We start from the raw sequence: 22366 nt of genomic DNA, 5'->3' as shown, positions 1-22366 counted from the left end.
AGAAGCTCGTGCGCAGGCACACTAGGCTCAGTGCTAAACTTCGGTCCTTTCTTCAGCACCTCAACAATTCCACTCGGTAACTCGGCATCGCCCAGTACTGACACGGAACCACCGTTATCCTTGGATCTTGGCCTATCTTTGGGAAGACGTAGTAGGAGACATTTCCACCAGAAATCCACTGCCTGGGCTGTCTGACGTCGTAAGGCCCGTAGCCTTACTTCTCCTACCCATTCGGGGTTTGTCCGGAACGCGAGCAGACGCAACCAGTCGTATAGGAGTCTGATCTGACGCCAAAGCTCAGATCTTAGAATTTTGCACACGCGTCTAACATGTCCCGCAGACGGCACCATGTACCCGAACAGAGCGAAGAATTCCGAAGGCACCAGGCCTCTCTTCAGACAGAAACCTAAAAACCTTGTGCGACAGGTCGCAGCTACAATGGCGCTAATCACAGTTGAAACATGACAGTTTGAAGGAGAAACACAAAAGAAAGGGCCCACGGTAGAAAGGGCCCACGGAAGACAGGTTTTTGGTTTCATCATGTGTGTGATGTGACAGTTTTGAAACTATAAAAGGAGTGTCGTGTTTTCAAATAAAGTTAGTCGCGAGTCTGCGCTTGTTGTGTTATCTTCTTGTCCTTGTCTTTTTGTGCGCAGTACCCCCCTTGTATTCACCATGATTGACCGACTAGCCCAACAACGTACGCTTTTAAACTATGTTTCTTCTACCGTGGGCCCTTTCTTTTGTGTTTCTCCTTCAAACTGTCATGTTTCAACTGTGATTAGCGCCATTGTAGCTGCGACCTGTCGCACAAGGTTCTTAGGTTTCTGTCTGAAGAGAGGCCTGGTGCCTTCGGAATTCTTCGCTCTGTTCGGGTACATGGTGCCGTCTGCGGGACATGTTAGACGCGTGTGCAAAATTCTAAGATCTGAGCTTTGGCGTCAGATCAGACTCCTATACGACTGGTTGCGTCTGCTCGCGTTCCGGACAAACCCCGAATGGGTAGGAGAAGTAAGGCTACGGGCCTTACGACGTCAGACAGTCCAGGCAGTGGATTTTTGGTGGAAATGTCTCCTACTACGTCTTCCCAAAGATAGGCCAAGATCCAAGGATAACGGTGGTTCCGTGTCAGTACTGGGCGATGCCGAGTTACCGAGTGGAATTGTTGAGGTGCTGAAGAAAGGACCGAAGTTTAGCACTGAGCCTAGTGTGCCTGCGCACGAGCTTCTTTCATTGAACCGGCAGCTGGCGCGGAAGGCATCTGATGAGGACCAGGAACGGTGCCTACTAGATGGTGTTGACAGCCTTCTACGGACTGCTGCTAAGCCTCGGAGGTCTGCGAGTGGGAGCACTTCACGCCTCAAGACATCAGTAAAAGAAGTTGTCTCTTTCTTCAAAGACAACGGCTTGGCCCTTCTGCAAGCTGATAAAGAGGGAGGCTTCGTCGTCCTGCCTTCGGGGATGTTTGGTGAGAAAGCTGCTCAAGCAGTCGAGAAGAACTTTGTTCGGAAGAAGGTGAAACCGTCAAAGGTAAAGACCCAAGCTTCTGTGCTGTGCAAGGACCTTGCTTTAGATAAATTGTCGAGAGCAGTTATTAACTCCAAGCGCGATAGCTTAGAACTGTTTTTCACTGTAAAAACACATAAGGTTGACAAGCCCTTTAGGTGCATAGTAAGTGAAAAAGGTACTTGGCAGCGTGAAGTAAGTGTGTTTATTCAAAAGTGTCTGAAATTGGTGGTAGTGGAAGACCCATTCTTAACTAGGAACTCGGATGATATCGTCGCCTACCTACAGGATGCTCCGCCTGTAGGCTACGCCTTTTCAATTGACGTTGAAAACCTGTTCTTTTCAATACCCCACGATGCCCTGTTTTGCGCCGTCAGGTCTTGTATTGAAGATAGGGGTGTAATAGCTTTTCACAATGCCTGCGGTATAACGCTGAACAATTTTATGTCTTTACTTGAGTTTTATCTTGGTTCTACCTTTGTATCTTTTAACGATCAAGTCCTTGTTCAGCGCAAAGGAATTTGCATTGGTTCCTGTGTGGCACCTGTACTAGCTGACATCTTCTTGTCCAGCATTGACCGTGATCTGGTGCGCTATTTTGACGATGAGACTACTCTGAAAATATTTAGGTACGTTGATGACTATTTAGTGTTTCTTAAAGATCGACCTGGCGCGACGCACACTGTGTTTGTGGAAGAATTTTTATCGATTTTCAGACGACATGGGAAGGGTCTAACCTTTACTCACGAGTTACCGGAACATGACAAGCTACAGTTTTTAGATATTAACCTGACTTTAACACCAGATCACGTTTGCTGGATGTACTTACCACGTGCACGGAAAGACCTGTTGCCGTTCAGGTCAGCACATTCCAAGAATGTTAAACGGGCTATCGGAACCTATTGCCTGCAGGGCGCCTTGTCTAAGTCTTGCGCTCACCTGGTGCACGAGAGCCTCAATAATCAGGTAATTAGGATGACGAAGGCTGGTTTTCCTGCTTCAATCATTGTTGCAGTGGCAGAGAAGCTTCTGCGCAAACTGAAAAATAGGACGTGCCGGGATAGTGGCCGTTCTAAGGAAATGAGGCCAGCGGTTCTGCCGTATATTCACAGAATTTCCCACAACTTGAAGAACGTGGCGAAACGGTACGGCGTGCCGGTAGTTTTTACCGCCCCATGCAAGTTGGCCTCATTGTGCCCTCAGGTCATGTCCGGAGGGAAGAGGAGAGCGGACTGCGAGAAGCGTCATGCCACTCGTTTTGTCAGGTGCCAGACGGGTGTCGTTTACCAGATTCCCCTCACCTGTGGCAGGGTATACATCGGTCAGACAGGCCGATGTCTGAATGAGCGCTTAAGAGAACACCAGCTTTCCATGAAATCAGGGACAGGGTCGAATTTACCCCTGCATTGTGGCGCATGCCCGGATGCTACGCGCAATAACCCTTGCCTGCCTTTGCTGACAGATACAAAAGTTTTGAGGAGGAGCCGTGACCAGGTGGCGCGTGAGTTGGCGGAGGCGTTTTGCATCAAACAGAAGGATAAAGATTGCGTAAGTGACCCTTCTATCAAACTGTATCACAATGAAGACAGGTTTTTGGTTTCATCATGTGTGTGATGTGACAGTTTTGAAACTATAAAAGGAGTGTCGTGTTTTCAAATAAAGTTAGTCGCGAGTCTGCGCTTGTTGTGTTATCTTCTTGTCCTTGTCTTTTTGTGCGCAGTACCCCCCTTGTATTCACCATGACTGACCGACTAGCCCAACAACGTACGCTTTTAAACTATGCTTCCAAATGCATTGCTGAAATCTGGCGCCCACAAAAGACAAAAATCAGAAGTGTTCTTAACAGCTATAACTGTCTATCATGAGCTATCAACACTTGTTCTCATAAAATCATCGCGTTGACAGAAACATGGCTGATTGCACGTGTTCGCCACACTGATACTCATCGTTTTTCATTCTTCAGCTGTGATCGTGGTACATAGGGAGGCGGCGGAAGCTTTTATCTATTTTCAATGATATCCCATCATCATGTACACATGGCCAGGCTGCTCTAGAAATAGTATGGTCCGTGATCACTCTTAATCACGACAGAGGTAGTAACAGTTGTATGCTACCCCTTAGCGAAAAAAATCGATATGCTATGTCCCTATGCTTAAACTCCAATACGAATGCGTTCAAAGTATGTTGCGAATAATATTTTGAACGTTCTTAAAAATACGTGAACAATACATTTTTGCCTGCTTAGTATTCCTAATGCACTAACATATACTAAAATATACAATAAATATATTAGATTAAATTGAAGATAGACTAAACATACAAATTTTTTATATTAAAAATATATTCATTTAGGCTTAAAAAAGGTATACTAGTCGGCTTTTAAACGAGCTGGTCGGCCTTACAAGTCGGGGTCCTTTTCGCTGGAATATTCGGGTCCGGCGGTACTCAAGGCGCCTTTGGCGGTATAATGCTATCACGCTCTCCACACGTAATGTAAAAAAGTGGTGACTGCCTTCCCGCTAGGAGTTATCATAAACGAAAGCACGACAGGAAAGGGAGTTTTCACTGTTCCCCGAAACGTCATTTCGAGCCCTAGGTTGTTTCACGGTAGCTTCAAGTGTGCCTAAAATATGTTTTACGCGGACTGTCAATTTGACAGAATTCAAGTATACTTGGGACGAATTAATTGCGCATCTACGAAAGCACAGTTCAAATACATTGACAACACGCAAATGCCATTTCCCGAAACGCGATTTCTAGCAATACACTGCTCTACGGCAGCTATCAGTGTGCTGCAAATACGCTTAAAAGGAATGCCCGTTTTAAGGCGGAAGCCTTTAATGCCTCATCGTTGTAAGCAGGAGCTGTCGACAGAAATGTCACGCTTTTCAGTTGGCCGAAACGGTCGTGACGTCACAGTGCGCGAATTTCAAACGGGGCCAATTGTACTTTGGCTACTAACCATGCAACCAATTAAAGGGATCTTATAGTGATGTTTCAAGTAAGTGGGACTGAGTTTAGTTAATTGTTACTTAACCAATTAGTCCAATTAACATTTCTAATCAGACCAGATAAATAAATAAAACCGAGTAAGAAATTGGCCGAGCTTGGGAATCGAACCTCGGTCTCCGGAGCGCGGGTCGAGCACGCTACCACTCCGCTATGCCAGCTCGATGTTTTGGAATGAGCAAAGGTGCGTCTAGTGAATACGGTGTCTTCGTTCACTCCCATCTTCCTCCCTTCCCGTTACTGCGAGGTTTAGGTGTCCACCGAGATATGAGAGACAGATACATTTCGTTTCCTCAAAAACCAATTTACCGACGAGCAAGGCGTATTTGTCCGCGTTTAGGATTGGTCCAAATTGTCGTGACGTCACCACGCGCGAATTTTGACGGGTTTCCACCGAAATATGTGAGACAATTACTGCTCAACTTCCTTTCCTCAAACACAATTTTCGACTAGTGTCTACTGAGATATGTGAGACAGTTAATGCGTAATTTTCTTTCCTCAAATACAATTTTCATTTTCTTCACTACGGCCCCTCTTTCTTCTTTCACTCACACTTCCTCCCTTCCTGTACCGTGCGGCTCAGGTGTCCACCGAGACGACAGAGAATTACAGCCCCATTTCCATTGTTTAAAAAGCGTTGCGTTCAAAGGGCAACGCATCGCGCCGAACGGGTGGTGGCATTCCGTGGACTCCCTGGCAGCGCTACAACACGCTGTCGCGTTCCACTCCTAAAGGCGAAGCTTAAGCGTCATTAATTGGCAGTTAATTAATGCAACAACATAATGTGAAGTGAACAATCGCGTAGCAGAATGCAGCACTCAGGCTTTCGCCTTTCACCACTTTAGCCGCTAAAGTTCCTCGTAATTTTTTTAGAATTGATGTGTACTTCGGTTGAATTAATTTTATATTTATGAAAGTGCGCTTTTAATTCACTGACCAAATCCTAAAACTCCATACGTATTTTTTCACGTACTTGAAACGTCCTCCAAGTATGCTTTAAGTGGGGTATTTTCGGCAACTCTTATGAATATATTTCGAATACCAAGAGTGAAATTTCAGGAACCTATTTGCTACATATTTTTGTGTATTCATGAATACATAGTATGTTTAAAATGCAATTTAAATTTTCGTTCGTTTATTCCAAACCTATTAGATCTAGCTAAGGGACTCTCCACCTTCCTCGTCGCCTACGCTTAGTAATGAACCTTCATCATTGTCATCATCCAGCCTGACTACGCCCACTCCAGGGAAAAGGCCTCTCCCCTGTCTCTCCAATTAATCTGGTGCTTGGCCAGCTGTGCCCACCGTGTCCCCGAAAACTTCTTAAACTCACCCGCCCACCTTACTTCCTGCCACCTCATGCCACGGCTGCAGTTTCTTGAAGTCTACCCCGTTACCCTTAAGGATCAGCGTTCATCTTGCCTTCGCATTACATGCCCTGTCCAAGCCCATTTCTTCCGCTTGATTTTGACTAGAATGCCATTAACCCATTAAACCAAGTTTGTTCCCTCACCCACTCTGCCCGCTTCCGGTGCTTGAACTTTACACCGATCATTTTTCTTTCCATAGGTCACTGCGTTGTCCTTAACTTAAGCTGAACCCTTTTCGTTAGCCTCCACGTTTCTTCCCCATAGAAGAGTAATGGCAAGATGCAGCCGTATTATACTTTTCTCTTGAGGGATATTGGAAAGCTGCCATTCATGACCTAAGAGAAGCTGCCATATGGGCTCCACGTCATTCTTATTGTTCGGGTTAATTCCCTCTGACGATCCGGATCAGTGGCCACTACCTGCCCTAAGTCGACGTACTCCCTACCACTGCCAGCACCTCGGTGCCAATTGTGAACTGCTGTTCCCTTCCGAGACTGTTGACGATTGCTTTGGTTTTCTGCATGCTAATTTTAAAACTTACCGTTCTGCTCTGCCTGTCTAACTCAATGGTCATGCTTTGCAATTAACTTCCTTAGTGACTCAGCACAATGTTATTAGCGAATCGCAGATTATTTAGCTACTCTCCATTAACGCTTCGAACTTTTCCCAATTCAGGCCTCGGAATACCTCCTGTAGACAGGCGGTGAATAGCAATGGCGAGATCGTGTCTGCATGCCTGACGCCCTTCCTTTTTAGAATTTTATTGCTTACTTTATGGAGGACTATGGTAGCTGTGCAGTTGCTACAGATATCTTCCAGTATTTTCACATAAGGCTTTTCTACACCCTCATTACGCAATGCCTGCAACTTTACGATGCTATTAATATCGCCGCAACATGCTTTCCTTCATCCCCAGTGCTCGTATTTGGCGATTTCGGTTTTCCGAACCTAACATGGATGACCGACTGTCTTTTAACGTCCCGGTTCTCTGCTGAAGGTCTAGAATTTTTAGATGTGTGCAGAATATTCGCGTTAATGCATTTGTGCACACAAGAAACAAGAATAACAGCCAACGCGGCGAAAACACAAGACTTAATCTACGTTCAGTAGTCTCACCTATTACATACCTGCCGGGCATCAGCGACCACATGCTTCTGCATTTAGACATTAATGTAACCTCTCCATATAGTAATAAAAAGAAAAAATAATAGGAGAGTACAACAAAGCAAATTTTCAGGCAATAAATAATCAAGTGTTTTCGTTTATAGATGCTTTCCTTCATAGCTTCGATATCCTCGGTGTTCAAACCAGCTAGAGGATGTTCACAGCTATAGTCACCCAACTCACTGAACAATACATTCCTCAACGCATTGTTACCATCCACTCAAACACTCCCTGGTACAATAATCACATTAAGCATTTATCTAAGCAAACGAAACGCCCCTACCGCATTGAAAAGCTCTCGGCAACTAGTGAGTGATGGGCTTCATACACGCTGACTTTCAACGCGTATGTTAAGCCGCTCAAAGACGCTAAAAAGCACTTCCACTCACATGTACTGCCTTCTATGTTAACCACCAATCTGAATAAAAATAATGGCGTTTCAGTAATCATTTCACCGATAATAGCATCGCCTTATCTTACCCATCAGGCGACCACATTTCTTCCGACATTTGCGCCACAATTCTTAACCGCGCATTCGCTGACAACTTTACAGTCATATCAGATGTACACACATGCCTACAACTCACCACTTCAACTATGTTTTCATCTAAAACTGTGGCTACTCTTGATGTCGATAAGCTTATTTATAGACTCAGTGTTCATTCCGCTCCGGGTATTACTACATTAACCCAATGTTTTTAAAAAGCACTGCAGCTTATTCTTCCTTTACACTAACCATACTTTTCCAGCAATCACTTGAGCAATTAACTAGTAGAAAATCGGGATTGAGGGTCCTGTCTACAAATCTGGCAACAAAGCATCCCTTAGTAATGATCTTTATATATCCCTTTCCAGTAATTGTTGCAAAATGCTCGAATATGTAATATCCACTAACCTTGTCAACTTCCTTGAATTGAACTCATTTTTTACGTCAGCGCAACATGGTTTTCGCAAATATTACTGTTGTGAAACACAGTTAATAACGTTTATACAGGCATTGCGTTGTATTCGAGACGGATCAAATCAAATCAGTTCAAGTTTATTTCATAGTTACACTACAGTAATGGTTATGGGGTATATATACCTCAGGAGGCTCAAAAGTCGAAACTGCAAATAGGGCCTCCTATGAATAAATAGGGCAAATAGGGCCTACATGAACAGAGTAAATAAACCGGCGGATGCACAGCAATGCGAGGTAAAAAAAAAAGAAAAAAGAAAGGCAAATAAACAGACAAAATGGAAAGAAGTGTACAGCAAATGAATATTACATAGTGATTGCAAACACAACAACGTTATTAAACATCTAAGCATTCGAACAAGTGGTGTTTTAACATGTTTTTGAATTTTGTACAATGACATTGGGGATTTCAGTGAAGGGAGCAAATTATTCCAAGTGGAGATGGCAAAGAACGATGTTGTTTGCTTTCCATAATTAGTCCGTACTTTTGGCAACAATAAATTGTTCGACAAAGCAAAACGCGTGACGTTATTATTAGTAATTATATTTTTTATTATATTTAGTAACTATAGTATTATAGTAGTATTTAGTAATTATAAAAGAGTATAGTAATAGTAAAATAGTAATTATGTTTAATAATATATTTTGTATTTTAATATAATATTTTATCATGACTAGCTGGTTATATATTTTTAGATTTTTCGACAATGTATTACAAAGGAAAATGTAACAAATGAAAACACTGAATATTGCCTGTAATTTATGGAAGTGGACTGAATGTTTTTTATTTAATCGATCACAGCTTGTTTTTGGCAATGGTAATAATTTCAGTTTTGCAGAGGTGTCTTCTGGAGTTCCACAAGGTTCACTTCGTGTAATCCTATTCTAATTTACATTAATGATCCCCCTCTCGTGAACTCTCTTACTCACCTATTCACTGATGAGTGCGTCATTTTTAGAGAAATAACCAACGATAAACAAATTATATTAGTTAATCAGACCTCACTGCAATAGGGAACTGCAGCAAAGGATGATTGTGCAGGTAAATGTTTACAAATGCAGTCATACATGCACCCAGAAAAGATCCGCAACACCTCGCTACTACGTCTATAACTTCTCGTTGGAATCAGTCTCGTCATATAAATACCACGGCGTTCACATTACCTTTACCCTTAACTGGTTTCTTCAAACCGCGAACACAATTAAAAATACTAATCGCATGGTAGGCTATTTACGTCGCAACTTTTTAAATCTTCTTTCTAAATTGAAATTATTGCTTTATAAAACATTAACACGATCCAAACTCCAGTATGCAACGCTCGTATGGAACCCTACTCATTACAACAGAATTAGTGATGTTGAGATCGTGCAAAATAACTCTGTACATTTTTTTCTTGATAACTATACTCGCATAGCGAGTGTAACTATCGCTGACATCGAGTAGAAAAGTGTTCCGTATCGGCCTGTTCCACATGTATCATCATCCCGCTCTGCGTGATTATCTCATCCCCTAGCCAATTTTTGTACTTCGACGCACTGGTCTTAATCCAAAAGTCGGAATTGTGTCATGCAACACGAAATGCTTCTCGCAGTCATTCTTGCCTCAAACATTAAGTGACTGGAGCGATCTTCCCGCAGAAGTTGCCGGTACTGAAAATTATGAGCAGTTCCGCGTAGCGCTAGCAAACATTGTATATTCATGTGCTGTTTGACATTCGTGGGACCAACAAATGACATGACATTCAACAAAGCATTCTTTTTGATCTCCGTGTTTGCATATTTACCAAAACACCTCCGTAATGCCGCTGGCCATGAGCGGTACTGTAATAAATGAATAAACAAATAAACACTCTAAAGTCTCAATTTCGCAGATTTCTTTCGCTGGATGCCCTCGTACTGTCGTCTTAGGTTTTGCGATTATGTTACTCAAAGTCGCCGAAAGCGTAAACAGTTGCAAAAGGTGTTCAATGAGATGGCCAGCCTCGGTAACCATATGTGTGCACACATTGCATTGCAGAAAAAATGTACCCACTGCGGTGACTTTGGCGTTTGGCTGCCGGCATCAAGGACACGGGATTGAATCCCTGCCGCGGCGGCCGCATTTCGATGGAAACATCATAAAAAAAAATGAAGCACTGAGCGCGACGGACAAAGAAGACCAAACAATGCTACGCCAAATAGCTCAAATGTCCATTCTACTTCGAAATGCAAAGACGACCACGTGCTCTGCGATACCACCGCACTATTAACTACTTCAATTGGTCTTCATTAATCCGGAGCCCTCCACTACGCCATGTGTTGCTTCAGGTGCATTCACAGGATGGAGCATTGGCCCGCGGACCAGGAGCCATGTGACGTCTCACTTCCGCTCATTCAGGTCTGCGCCTGGTCCGAGCGCAGAGAAAGGCCGCGCGCATGTCTAATCTGCTGATCACCATTCCTACCACCCATACCTTTTGCAGGTGGTGATAGGTTCACTAGGCATGCTCAGGGTGTTTCGCCGTGGTACGCTCACCCGCATCCAGGGCCAGGTGAGGCCTCACATAGAGGAAGTGGGGTGTTATGAAACGATTGCCCTTGGTGGTCCGCAGGCAAATGGTTTGCTGTATAAATCCACCTTTTGAGGACATTTAATTCCACATTTTACAATTTAGGAAAAAGGTGACCACAATGTGAGGGATATTCCATTCTCGGCTCCATTCAAGCTTGCGTGCACCTTTAAGCACGCATCCGTAGAACCTGCCGAGGCGTGCGGCTTTGGAAAAAGAAACTCGTCTCTATTCCGACTGCTCTGTGAATATACACTGTAAAAAATGTGTGTAAAATTACGGACTTTTTGTAGAAAATTTCGGTTTCCACAGAGAAAATATCTGTTAGTGACCCCAAGAAAGAAATGAGTTAAGCTCGACCCACATGGAGCGATTTTCTCGCGAAAAACCTGCGAACGGCCACCCTGCGGCGGCCGCTTGGCCGCCGACGGCCGTTCGCCGCCGACCAAGCCGTGCTAGATACGTTTGCTTGGCGGTCAGCCGCTCACCGGAAGCGGCGAATGCGAGCTCAGCGCGGAACAATAAGGGCGCTCTGTCTGTCCCAGGCCTAGCTTCCGCCCGATTTCCGCCGCGCGGCGACAAACATGGCGGCGCCCTTCGAAGCCGGACCCCTGGCTTCGGAGTGAATTCTCGTTGTTGCTGCCTTTTTCACTGCGTTCACTGGCCGTAAATGGAGCACCGGTCTTTCGCTTCGTCTCACCTTGCCTATAAGAAAACGTATGAGCGATGAATTTGGTTAATTTTTTTTATTTAGAATAACAATGCTCCCACTTCTAGGCTTAAGTGGAGAGTCAGCTTGTTTACAGTAATGGTTCCCGTCCTGAGAACCAGATGGCGCCACTAGAGGCTGAGTTTATGAAAAAGAAATTTAAAAAGAAAGAAAGAAAAAAAGAAAGAAAGAAGAAAGAAAGAAACAAGAAGGAAGAAAGAAAGATAAAAGAAAGAGAAAAATAAATTTAACGAAGAAGATGACACATGTGCAGTGTGTGGTAGATCTGTGCAAACAATTGAACACCTCATACTCAAATGTGATGGTATCCATCCGGATGTCGATGCAGGCACAGTCACTCTTCCTCAGGCCCTAGGGTTTAAAGATAAGAATGGTAATGTAAATAAATCTGCAGTGGAAGTTAGCAAAATGCGATTGGAGGATTGATGGCTGAAAAGCAGAGATGTGGCATAAGGTAAGAATTGTAGGAAACCCTAGGTAAAGATGATTGCGAATCATAATGAGAATTGCAAACACAGTAAACAAAGAAATAATAAAGAAAGAAAAGCTGAGCATGGTGGAAATTGCCACCACCCTGTTTCAAAGGGGGCGCTGCTATCCATCCATCCATCCATCCATCCATCCATCCATCCATCCATCCATCCATCCATCCATCCATCCATCCATCCATCCATCCATCCATCCATCCATCCATCCATCCATCCATCCATCCATCCATCCATCCATCCATCCATCCATCCATCCATCCATCCATCCATCCATCCATCCATCCATCCATCCATCCATCCATCCATCCATCCATCCATCCATCCATCCATCCATCCATCCATCCATCCATCCATCCATCCATCCATCCATCCATCCATCCATCCGTCCATCCATCCATCCATCCATCCGTCCATCCATCCATCCGTCCATCCGTCCATCCGTCCATCCGTCCATCCATCCATCCATCCATCCGTCCATCCATCCATCCATCCATCCATCCATCCATCCATCCATCCATCCATCCATCCATCCATCCATCCATCCATCCATCCATCCATCCGTCCGTGCGTCCGTCCGTCTACCCGCCCACCCACCCACCCAACCCACCCACTCACCCATCCATCCACCCATCCACCCATCCACCCATCCAACCGTCCACCCGTCCACCCGGCCATCCGTCCATCCGTCCATCCGTCCATACGTCCATACGTCCATCCGTCCGTCCGTCCATTATTTTTGCGTCTTTGCCAGCACACGCTGAACTAAAAGTGCGAATGCGCCTGCGTTTAGCGTACGTAAGCATGCATACGCTTATGGTACATTGACAACGTAAATTTATGCTCTTTTCTCACTGTATCTGTGTACGCCGCAAGCGGCGACGTGATGTAGAACAGCGAGAAACAGCAGCGGCGCGGCGGTTCCGCCTCGCCCGGGCGTCGACAGATGAGAACAGGTACAGAGGGCAAAACGCTTGTCTAGAACGACCGAACTGTGTGCTCCGCAGCTCCCAGACACGCCGTAACCTGGAAGGAACAAAATCACGATAAAATCGCATCAGTTTAAATGCACATGCTTACATCAAAAGCACTTTTAACCAAATACTATCGCTAGATATCGGGTGTTAAGCCCAAAACATGCCCATAAAGTGTTCTAGACAAGCGTTTTGCCCTCTGTACTAGTTTTTGCGGGGAGCGGATCCGCTTCGCTCGCCGGATTTTTCAACAAGTGTGAACGCCTACTCTGGCCTACGGTCTGATAAAAAAATCAAAATTCATAAAATTGAAACAAATCTCAATAATAATTTGTTTCCTTTGCCGCCCTCTAATAAACAATGGCTTTAAAGTAAGTTTAAAAATCTTTTTGTTGCAGTTTACTAAGATTAAGGCCATGCCGTTGTTAGCAACACTGAAATCAAGACGGCTGCGGTCTGGCGGCGGTCGCCTGATTTTCGCCGCATGTGGGGCAGCACGGCAACAGCAAGTCGGCGTTCCGCCGCGCCGCTTGAAATTCGCAGCGTCTGTTCGCTCCATGCGGTCGGACTTTAACGAATAAAACGGACATTTTCTGCCCTTACAGCACTGCCAAGGTGCTGTACCTTCGCTACCATGGTAGCGAAGGCTCCATAGACGCCCATTGGTCTAAAACATGGCGGCTCCTGGGGGCACCCCAGCGCCCCTAATTTGGGGGGCAAACTACGTATGAGTGACGTTGAATGACGTCAGGCATACGTATGCTTTTGGCGCGGATTATAAAGTGGTCTTTTTATAGAACCCGCATTTTCGAGCCGGTATCACTTGAAGGTTGCCTTTCAGTGCGCACAAACCTTTGCCAGTCAAATGGGCTCGAGTTCCTGCTAGTTGTGGCCTTGTTAATGTGCAATTGGGAACTCAATGAAAGTGACTGGCAAAGAAGGCAGCATAGAAAGGCAGCAACCTTTTCAGACGCTGGCTAAGCATGCATGATTTGTAGCGGAAACCTTGGTGGAAATACTGGTGCCAGTGCTTTTGAGTATATCAAGGTATGATACACAAAGCACAGGCTGAAGTGCACAGTTTGCAATACAGTGTACGGGAAGTATGGCTTTCATATCTATGGTTTATTACAGCAACCAAACAAATACAGTGATAAAGCACACCAACAAAAAATGCGCGTCACAGGCATCTCAAGCAGTAGTTTTTTTAAGCTGGCTATTCATCTCAATGGTCACAGTGCGGATAGGAAAAAGCCCTGAAGTTCCACGAACGTTGCCAGGTAGGAAATTGAAAAGTATAGAAAACAATGCTACGACAGCTTCCATTGAGGCAAACATGACATAAGTAGGCGCATCAACACATAGACCATGCAGCACACAGGGATTACTCTTCATATCTCATTTCTTCAACTGAAAATATAGCAGCTATGTTCACACCTGCATGACAATATTAAAAACAAGTTTTAGCATTAACAAATCTGCTCAACGCTAGAGCATTACACCATACATAGGGCCTGCGCACAACCTCGACAGCTCCTTCTTGTCGCTAACCGAAGTAATTGAAGCAATTCTAATGAAACTAAAATATACATGAAGTGCAGTTTAAACTGAAGTGCAGGGACATTCAATACAGCCACTCCTTCCTCGAGTAGGCACAGCATCGAGACGCAGCCATCCTGGACGCAGATACACAAACAGTTCGAAGTGCTTGGAAGAAACCCTCAGGTCTTGCAGCTGGCACGGCGTCTTCTCCAGGCTGAGGTTGCGGGAGAACTCCACCCACGTTTTGCACCTGGACATGAAGCAGCATCCACGTTATACAACTGCATCCAAATGAATACCATATACTCCAAACGTCAATACGCCAAGATTCCTTTCACCTAAATGCAGTACGTAATAACTATGGCAGAAAATGCTCGCGCCAAGCCTCCGCGCCTCAGAGTGCGGTTACGCTCGCCTGATATACCACGTGGCTAGCTGCTTTTCTATGCTCAAAGAATGACGAGAGCGATGCAGCAAAATGAGTCTAAAACTACATTGACGGTCATGTATACGTAGAACGGCAATAACTACTGCTGGGCGAATTCAGTTAAGGCACAGCCAATGCGGCGCACATACACATGGTTGAGTTCCGATACTGTCAGTTGCGAGGGGATCCTCAAATCGTACGGTGCTGCAAAACCCATTAATGTCATGCTCAGAGCTGTTAGGCAGCGCACTTGGTTTTAAATTGGCCATGCGGCAAGTCAATTTACTAAAATATCCCGATAACATGAAGCCAAGTGCGTATGAAACGGTTACAGCTACGATAGGCGCGGAAAGCCCGACAAAAGCATATCTAGAGCAGACGACAACGGCAAGAGCTCACCTGCGAAAGTCCAGAGGGAAGCGGTGTAGTCTTGGTAAGAAACCCACGGTACAACCCACGCTGTCACAATGTGCCACGGAGCAAGGTTTCTTCACATGCCGCAAGCTCATCTTGAAATGCTGAGCTAAGCGCTTGAAACGATGAGCGCGAAGCCTCGGGAAAAGGTTTCGCACTGGCCGTACACCGAAGGATACGCTGCAGCGGTGCAGCGGGGTGCAGATATTGCCAAACGGTGACAGAGAAGCGACGGGCAAGGTCGACAAAAACTTCTTAAAGGGGCCATTTCGAGACCGGCGACCTTAATTTGCACGCTTTCCAAGGCGCGCCATAGCAGGCAGCTGGTGATAAGAAATCGTTTGGTAAGCTCCCGCAGCCACTGTGGCCGGGGGGCCGGGTACCGAAACAAGGCCTGCAAAGTCGCGCTGCAAATACACCGCACACTCATCAACAGAGGACGCAACAAGAGCGTTGCAAAAAATTCCAAAATTCAGGGTAATATGTTTTGCTGAAATAGTTTATCTATTTTATAAAACGTGGCATTAAAATATTCTTTTTTTTGTTGTTTTATAGCATTTTTATTTGTTCTTTTGAATTTCATTATACAAGTGTTTCGGCCGCCCAAAGTGGCTGTGCTGCAGTCGCGCTAGACCGTTTTTGGGCCCAGCCTTCGCCACCATTCTGGTTTGGTTTGGTTTGGTTTATGGGGTTTAACGTCCCAAAGCGACTAAGGCTATGAGAGACGCCGTAGTAAAGGGCTCCGGAAATTTCGACCACCTGGGGTTCTTTAACGTGCACTGACATCGCACAGTACACGGGCCTCTAGAATTTCTCCTCCAAAGAAATTCCAGCCGCCGCGGCCGCGGCCACCATTCTACATCCACCTTGGCACTGCAGCCGATTTACCAGTCTCATAGCCCTCCGATTTAGAGAAAAAATGCTTTAAAAATGCTCAACACATATTATTGAGTTTGTATATTTGTACACTAAAGCAGGGAGTGCAGGAAATTTTCCGCATGGACTAATGTGCAATGTGTATTGTGCCGCTCTTTGTATTGGTGCGGTCCTGGTCTCTTCTAGACAGTTGCCGTCGTGTAGCCGCACAGCACGTGCGTTTTCTGCAAGGCTTTACCGACCGGGCTGTTTGCGAAAGGAGGTAAGCGGTGCCAATTCTTCCCATTTTATATTTATTTATTTTCAGAGGTACTGCCAGCCTTCGCAGAAGGCCTTTGGCAGGAGTGAGCATACATGGTGAAGAAAGTACAAAAAAGCCCTACAAGACACGATAATGATAACAGTGGTGTCATCCGACTGCTTGAGCAGATTAACACCGAGAAGAAAAAAAAAGAAAAAATAAGAAAGAAAAATGCTTTGTACAAGATCGCGCTGTTCAGGCATATAGAAACAACTCTGGCACATAACACAAGAACACTGGCATCAATAGCACGCTTTAGGAAATAAACACTAACGGTAGACATACGCTGATCCGTCACCAATTACAATAATGCCAACCACAAAGCAATATCAATAGCGGGAACCAAAAACGCTTAGGTTGAGCTAACTGATGCACTTCAATTTTGATAAGAAAGATTCGACAGTCGGGCATTCCACAGCTTCAGAAGGCAAAGCGTTCCACTGACGGACGGTTCTCGGCACATGTGTTCTTTTAATTTTTTAGAATGGTTTCATCGTGTACATCGCCGTATAACAGGTTCGATATAAACGCTACTATCTATACCTAGCTTACTATTGTAGAGTAGATGCATGTATTTCATTCGTTCATAATACCGTCGCAACAGTAATGGTTCTAAGTTAGCTTTTTCCACAAGTGCAGTTGCTGAGGTACGCCAACTATATGAGCTATAGATGAATCGAGCTGCCTTTTTTTGGATGCTTTCGAGTTTGATAATGTTCAATTGAGTGCACGGATCCCAGACTACAGAAGCGTATTGAAGAACGGGTCTGATAAAAGTTTAAAGGCAAGGAGTTTTATCTCTTGTGTAGAATAGCGCAGGGTTCTTCTCATGTAAACTAGTTTCTGCATAGCCTTTTTTGTAATGTGTGAAACATGTTCATTCCATCTGAGATCTGAGGTGAGGATTACACCTAAGTATTTACAGCTTTTAACGGAAGATAACGGGTGCCCATTGACGGAATAGGGAAATAGGAGTTTTTCTTTTGCGTGTTACTGTCATTGTTACCGTTTTCTTCCTGTTTATTTTCATATGCCACGTTGAGCACCAGTTTTCTATTTGAGCTAGCAAAGAATTTAGTTGAGATTGGTCATTCGAGTTATTAATTTCTTGATAAATAATACAATCATCAGCAAAAAGTTTTATTTTCACGGGTACTACACTAACAATTTCATTAATAAAAACTAGGAAGAAAAGGGGCCCAAGAACAGATCCCTGTGGAACACCCGACTGGACAAACTGGAATGGAGTGTGCTCGAGCACACTACATCAATTCCCATACATTGGCCTCTACAGGAGAGATAAGCTGCTATCCATGCAAGCGATGTGTCGTTCTTGAGTATGGTTCGCAGTTTTAATAGCAGCTTTGGGTGGGACACGCAGTGAAAAGCTTTTTCAAAATCTAAAAAAATAATATCGATCTGGCTTTGTTTATCGAGTGCTGCTGCAAAATCATGCACTGCCTCTATAGGTTGCGTGACCGTCGATACGCCCCTGCGGAAGCCGTGCTGTCGTGAATCGATTAAGTTGTGCTCCTCCAGGAAAGAAGATATGTGTTTGAAAATAATATGTTCCATTATTTTGGTGCTTGTGCTCAATAGAGAAATTGGTCTGTAGGATGCTAGAAGTGATTTGTTTTCCGCTTTCGGTATGGGCGTAATTTTCGCATACTTCCAGTCAACTGGAAGCGCTGCTTGAGATAGGTATATTCTAAAAATAACAGATAAGTATTTGGAGCACCACTCTGCGTACCTGTACAGGAAGGCGTTTGGGATCCCGTCAGTTCCGTGTGCCTTTTTTGTATCGATGTTCAGTAAAAGCGATAAGACTCCTTGTTCTGATATGGATACATCACTGATAGCGGAGTTGTTACCATGGCATGCAAAATGCGGTCTTTTGCCGTCATCAAAAGTAAATATAGAACAGAAAAATTTGTTGAATGCGTTCGCAATATGGGACTTGTCAGTCACAGTCGCACCGTCGATACACATACTACAGAATTGGTCTTTTCTGGGTTTAAAATGCCCGCAGAACTTGGCAGGGTATGAGACAAGGAAAGTTTTCATGGTTACATGATGATAATTATATTTTGCTTTTCTTATGCAGCCCTTCAGCTGAAGGCGCATGTCTGAAAGCTTGAGCATATTAGAAGGAGAGGGAAACTTCGTGATTTGTTTTATAAGTCTTTTTGTTTTCCGCTTTAAGCGCAAAATCTCTTTGGACACCCAGGGATTTGGGTTGTGTACAATTTTTTGAGTACATGGTACGAAGTCATTTATACACTTTAACACCAAACTCTTAAAGTTTAAAACTTTAAGCATCTTGGAACTCTTAAGATGCTCTATACTTCTTTTATGAATGTCTTGTAGCCAGGAGTACTGTTATTGTGTAGACAACGCGCAACCCTGCCCTACTGAATTCGTCGTCGCCGGACACTGAACAGCACTTAGTGCACATGTGCATGCTAATCATTGTGGTCGTTAACTTTATCGGGTATATGTTGCGATGTAAACACATACAGTCGATGACGACGCTATATACAAAGGCCCCAGCCTGTAAGAGGCAGCACTAAGACCGATCAAAGTATGTACTATCGAGGACAAAAGTGGTATACTCCACGCGAGCGGAGACGGAGCAACGGAAAACTGCGTTTCAACGCCATCTGCAGGTGGCATCTCGGACCCAGACAACCGATCTGTGACCCTTATCAGCAGGCATGTCGCTTGACTCTTCAATGTTTCCTGCTTTTGCTCGCCAAAATGCCGAGCGGCGCCGCAGCAGTAGCCCTGTTTTCATTTTGTGTCTTGTTTTTTTCAACGCGCGTTCGAGATATAGCTTGAGAACCGGCACGCGCACCGTCATGATGCGATCAAAAACCCGCGCGCGCGTGGCTAATTTGTCGTGGAAGCAGCGCATTTTTGAAACATTGAAACGAGCCAAGCGACATGCCTGCTGATAATAAAGGTCACGCATTGGCTATCTGGGTCCGAGATGGCGCCTGTAGATGGCGTTGCAACGCAGTTTTCCGTTGCTCCGGCTCCCGCCGCGTGGAGTATACCACTTTTGTCCCCGATAGTACGTGCTGCTGTAATTGTAGTTGAGATGCGTGCAGTATGAAAGCTAACATAAATGTGCGTAGCGCTACTAGCCGTCATCGTGTATTGGGCCACTGTAAAGACGGAGGCAAGTGCCGGCGCACGCGTGTGTTGTCTACTCGACAATGAAGGGCGGCAGTACATTCCAAAGACCGCGATCAATGCGTTCTGTAATGGGAACCAGTTTTTGAAATTTGAGGGAACCCCGATGTGCTTATGACCAGTGCGCGGCCGGCGCGCAGTGCCATGCTTTCGCGAGTAGGCTTTCATATTCTCCACAGCAGACGCCTGCTGACGCGTACACAACAATAGCACTAACATTGAATCTCGAGTTCTCTATTTAGCGATATGGGCCTGCATAGCTGGTTTTTATATTTAAATTTATAAACGTAGCCATTTGGTCCCTAATCCAGGTACCTCATACGCCGGTAACAAACAAATACAGTGTTGAATTCATGCATTATTCAAAGAACCGCCTACAATTTAACTCAGAATTTTCACCTTTTGACCACTTGCCGTCATTGTTGTAGAATTCTATTATAATAAGGGAGTAATTACTCATTGGCATCCACCCGAGCGCAGCCATACGGCTACAAAGGAAAGCTATACAGCTTTATCAGAAACTTCGTAGTTAAAGAAAAATTCGTCCTGGTCCGGGGTTCGAACCCAGGACCACCGCTACACCGGAGCAGTCGCTCTACCAATTGAGCTAACCAGGACGGCAAGCTTATGGTAGGACGAGAGCGAATTGATCAATAACTCGAAGTGGGAACTGTGTTGGTCAAACGTTTAGGGGAATCCCCCAAGGTGGAGTAGATTTGTAATAAGGGAGTAATTACTCATTGGCATCCACCCGAGCGCAGCCATACGGCTACAAAGGAAAGCTATACAGCTTTATCAGAAACTTCGTAGTTAAAGAAAAATTCGTCCTGGTCCGGGGTTCGAACCCAGGACCACCGCTACACCGGAGCAGTCGCTCTACCAATTGAGCTAACCAGGACGGCAAGCTTATGGTAGGACGAGAGCGAATTGATCAATAACTCGAAGTGGGAACTGTGTTGGTCAAATGTTTAGGGGAATCCCCCAAAGTGGAGTAGATTTGTAATAAGGGAGTAATTACTCATTGGCATCCACCCGAGAGCAGCCAAATTACTCCCTTATTACTCCCTTATTACAAAAAAAAATTACTCCCTTATTACAAATCTACTCCACCTTGGGGGATTCCCCTAAACATTTGACCAAGAATTATATTAGTTATGGATTTATTATCTGTCCTAAATGGTCAAGATTGCTTTAGCATGCTAAGCTTAAGCCGATCCTTACCTTCCAGCACAGCTATGAAAGTTATAGATTTTGAGCAGCGGAACAAAGTAGTAGCCCGCAAGGACCAGTACGGCCTGGCACTAGGAGCTTCTGCGCTAATAGTCTCACTTCAAAGCTTCATGTTTTCCAAGTTCCCTGCCTGCTTTCTTCAAGTAACCATCATCGTGCACGAACCACCTGGTGTCATAATGCATGTTTAACGGAAAAGAGAACAAAGTACGACAAAAAACAAACAAAGAGACAAATAGAGAGACAAACAGGCAATATAAGTAGTCTGTAAAAAAAAGACGAAAACAGATCACAACATTTTCACAAGCATTTTCTGTCAGTCAGAAGAGAAAGAGTATGTTAAAAAACAGAAAACCTAACAGTAAAGACCTTTTCTGTACCAAAAATTTCTGTATTTTTTAACAAATGTTTTTACAGTGAGGTATTATGCCAAAAATCAAACTGACGTGCCAAGGAGAAGCGTTTAAGTACATGGTACGAAGTCATTTATACACTTTAACACCAAACTCTTAAAGTTTAAAACTTTAAGCATCTTAGAACTCTTAAGATGCTCTATACTTCTTTTATGAATGTCTTGTAGCCAGGAGTACTGTTAGTACGTGTGAGTGCATCATGGACATGGATAAGAATGAGAGATATGATAAATGAGGAGCAAACAGGGAGCGCATCTAACCACCCGTCGACTTTCTTTCTGTCTCATTTGTTCTCTGAATCAATAACAATACCTAAGCTTGATGGGAGGGTATTTCTGGATTTATACTTAATGAAAAACAACACGTATATTTAGCGTCCTGCTGTAGTAACCCCCAATCCTCTAATAGCGGGCTAAAAACATCATGAACGGTAGTTTTTTTAAGTTGTTCACTTGTACACTATACGCATTTTCTATAACAATACGAAAAAAGGAATTTGCTAGAGGTCCTGTAGGCGCGTTCTCACCTGGTACCCCTTTGCGAATATTGTGTTTGTTACATGGTGCACGGCCGCCAAACACTGCATGGTTCGTTATTTGTCGCAAGATCTTTTTAGTCATACATGCAGAAGTTTACGCTGTTAGCCTGTATCACGGGAAAAAAAAAATTTCTTGCAAAACCACAAATTTTCTAACAGCTACGTTCCCAGAAAATGTCTGTAGTGTTCCGCTTTCTGTATTGAGATTTTATATTTTTAACATTCGTTTTCTGTTTTGACTTACAGGAAATGTTAGTGAAATATCTGTTTTCTGTATTCCGTTTTCGTGTTCTTTTTCAAGACAGTTTTTTGCTTCTCTATATATTTTTCCAGCCGCCGCGGTGTCTCAGTGGTAATTGCACTCGGCCACTGAACCGAAAGACGCGGGTTCGATCCAGGCCGCAGAGTCAAATTTCAATGGCGGCGAAATTCTAGAGGCTGTGCGATCACGGTGTAAGATATACAGGTGAGGACACTGTGAGGCCGGCACCCTGGCCGCAAGCGACTAGATAAAGTACCAGCCGCGTCATCCGAACCGGACCGCTGATCGCTGCGCCAGTGTCGATGAAGCGGGCAAACTTCGCCTGAAGAGAGTAAACATAAAAGAACTATCTCGTTGCGATAGCAACCATGAAGATATCGCACAGCTCGTTAACGTCACAAAAGCCGCTCGCATGTCATGAAC

This window comes from Amblyomma mixtum, chromosome 10 (genome assembly GCF_055824585.1).
Source record: "Amblyomma mixtum isolate Tamu chromosome 10, ASM5582458v1, whole genome shotgun sequence".
In the NCBI taxonomy this organism is placed as follows: Eukaryota; Metazoa; Arthropoda; class Arachnida; order Ixodida; family Ixodidae; genus Amblyomma; species Amblyomma mixtum.
The sequence above is the reverse complement of the archived record's forward strand: the minus strand, read 5'-3'. Positions refer to the sequence as shown.